Source organism: Aegilops tauschii, chromosome 4, assembly GCF_002575655.3.
Source record: "Aegilops tauschii subsp. strangulata cultivar AL8/78 chromosome 4, Aet v6.0, whole genome shotgun sequence".
NCBI classification, from domain to species: domain Eukaryota; kingdom Viridiplantae; phylum Streptophyta; class Magnoliopsida; order Poales; family Poaceae; genus Aegilops; species Aegilops tauschii.
This window is the reverse complement of record NC_053038.3, coordinates 528,060,662-528,063,688: the sequence shown is the minus strand read 5'-3', so window position 1 is coordinate 528,063,688 and position 3,027 is coordinate 528,060,662. Positions and strand designations below refer to the sequence as shown.

Sequence of the window (3,027 nt, the reverse complement as noted above, 5' to 3'; positions counted from 1 at the left end):
AAGTTTCTGAACTTCGTTGCAAAAGGAATTAATCCATTTATGTCTTTTATTTAAAGTCAACACAAATAGTTCCAAATTTCTTTTGAATTCTGGCATCCCCTGAATTCTACTTAAATTCATTTTTTTTAATTATTCAAATTTCATTTTCACTGAGATAATTTGAAACTATGTTTTACTAAGTTTATTCAGTAAAAGGATTCAATTTAATTGGATTTAGAAATTGCAAGTTATGACCAATTTAAATTTAAATTCATTCTGTTTGAATCTGAATTTTATACTATTCAAAGGCTAAATATTTTTGGGCTAGCTAGTATCGTTCTGCAAAAAGTTCACTAAATTAGCATTTATAGATAAAAGTTACGATGGTTTGAAGTTCTAGGGGTTTTCTATAAAACTACCAAATAACTCAATTAAACGGAAATTGTTCTGAATAATGTTTTGGATAAGGTGGGACATGTGTCAAGACATGATTGGCCGGTACCGATTTGGTAAGTGAGTGCGTGTGTGAGCTGTTGGATTGAAACAAACAGACGAGATTAGATTTGGGTTCAACAGATTTGGCGCTCGGGGAGTCTTGGGGATGGGGAGGGGCTCGGGTGGACGCGGCTCGATGCGGTGGTGCTGCTATATTCTTTTGGCATATATTCCCCAAAAAGAGCGAATACCTCCATGTGACTGTACAGTAAAACACAGCCTAGTTTAGTTGAGGACTGCGACGCGACAAGAGGAAATGGAGATATGAAGGATGGAATGATGGCGCACGATGGGCTCCTTCCTGCTTGGCTGGCTAGTGGAAGGCTAATCACATTTCAATTCAATTCAGCTTCAAGTACGAGGTAATGTTTTGTTTATGGCATTTGCAAAGCTTTAATCATGGACACGCTGGCTAGTGGAAGGCTAATCATATTTCAATTCAATTCAGCTTCAAGTACAAGGTAATGTTTTGTTTATGGCATTTGCAAAGCTTTAATCATGGACACGCTGGCTAGTGGAAGGCTAATCACATTTCAATTCAATTCAGCTTCAAGTACAAGGTAATGTTTTGTTTATGGCATTTGCAAAGCTTTAATCATGGACACTCACATACGGAGCAAAATGAGTGAATCCACGTTCTAAAGTATGTCTATATTCATCCAAACTACATACGGAGCAAAATGAGTAAACCCACGTTCTAAAGTATGTCTATATTCACCCGTATGTAGTCTTTTAGTTAAACCTCTTAAAAGACTTAAATTTGGGATTTCTTTTCTAACATACTATATTCTTTTGGCATATATTCCCCAAAAAGAGCGAATACCTCCATGTGACTGTACAGTAAAACACAGAATAAAACTGAAAGTAATTGCAAGTTGTACCCTAGTAGCACAGAATGAGAAAACACTACCCAAGATACATATCATTTAAAATCCATTAGTAACACATCCAAACATAAAGGAGGGTCCAAGAAATACATCGCAACATTTGATTCTAAACTGTTTGCCACGCCCCTAAGAAATACTCATCACAACAGCCTCGAGCTGGCTGATAAGTCTAGCTCATCAGGAAACTCATCAGGATCACAGAAACGAACCGGGGTCTCCAACACATGGTTGACCAGCTGGACCAGCCACAGGACACGCCCCTGAAGCCAGACACCGTTGCATTTACCTTCCGAGTACATTAACAGCAGTATCCTTTAGCATTATGCTCAGCTGTTCGACTCGGTCTGAGACCAGATCCTCCTTGGCAAGCAATACGCCCAAGGCTTCCTTAAAGCACTTACTCAGATGTAAGAGCGTAATTGCTGAGTTCTTCATGAGTACGAGGGCTTCCAGGGCGCCCCGTTCCAGCTTGGCCTCATGAACCATGAGCTGGGGTAACAGATCTTGCTCGAGCTTTTGGATTTCCAGCGACAAGCCTGCCACGACCGAGAGGGAATCCAGCTCCCCGCATGACCAGAACATCGCCTCCATGATGAGCGGGCAGAGGAGTGCATACGACTCGCGCGCTATGCGCACCGACTCCAGAGAGACAAGATTCACAAGCATGAACTTATGGGAGCGGCCCAGCTCATCGGCGCGGGCCAGCAGGGCTCGGATGTGGGCATGGGAGCGGATTTTGTAGAGCTTCGTCATTTCCTTTTGGCGGACTGCAGCAGAAGAGTTGCTGCTACCAGCTGGTACAGCACAAACAGAGGAGGATTTAATGTCAGGAAGAGACCATACAGCAGCAAATTTGCATTGTGCGACAGAATAGTTATTAATATGAAGTGAAAGCAGCAATTCAACCATGTACTGATAGGCAACTAAACAAAAAGAACGAATACCCAAAACAGAAAAATAATTAACAGAGGGAATATAATATAATTTGGTTCAAAGTAGATAGAGATCCCATCATTCATTGCATTATTGTGAGCAAGAAAATTGCATCTCCAGAATTACAACCGACGCTGTGTGTGTTACCAAGCAAACCCTAACTAAAACGTCAGATTGATTCCTTATTACGGATAATCGAACCCTGGGTGGTGTTACCAAACAAACCCTAGTTAAATCCTATCCTAGTCATACGAATACTCAAAGCCAGGCAGGAAAGGATACAAGACCAGGCGCCTACCAACCACAATCGGAACGAGAGACCACGCTGGATCCGAGACCTACGAACCAGCGCCTACCAACCAAATCGGAACTCCAATCGCTCACCTCGGGCCGGCGGGCGTAAGATCTGGAGAGGACGAGGCGCCGGGTCCCGTCCCGTCGGGTGATATCCGTGAGATTGAGATTGGGTCGACACACAGGGGGGTTGCGGGGAACGGCGGCGAGGCGATGGCGATGGAGTGCGGTGCGGGGGAGAGACGGAGGCGGGCGGCTTTTCTTTTATAGGAGGTAAAAGCACAGAGCCGTGCCTGGCCCGTTTAACCCAGCCGTGCCGTGCCGGGCCGGGCCGGCCCATTTGGCCAGGTTTGGTATACGCCTCGCATTCTCTGATTTTTACCAATTTATATTTTTTTGAGAGGCTTTTTTACCAATTTATTAGGACGCCGATAATGAA

At 43.7% G+C, this 3,027-nt stretch overlaps 1 long non-coding RNA gene across 1 annotated transcript; it reads right to left on the bottom strand.

Moving 5' to 3' along the window:
• Nucleotides 1-1,370: 1,370 nt before the first annotated feature.
• On the bottom strand, nt 1,371-2,824 carry LOC120963189 (uncharacterized). The gene is made up of 2 exons (XR_012182752.1): nt 2,679-2,824; nt 1,371-2,155 (listed from the first exon to the last, which is right to left on the bottom strand). It is a non-coding gene; the product is annotated as an uncharacterized lncRNA (long non-coding RNA).
• Nucleotides 2,825-3,027: the final 203 nt, after the last annotated feature.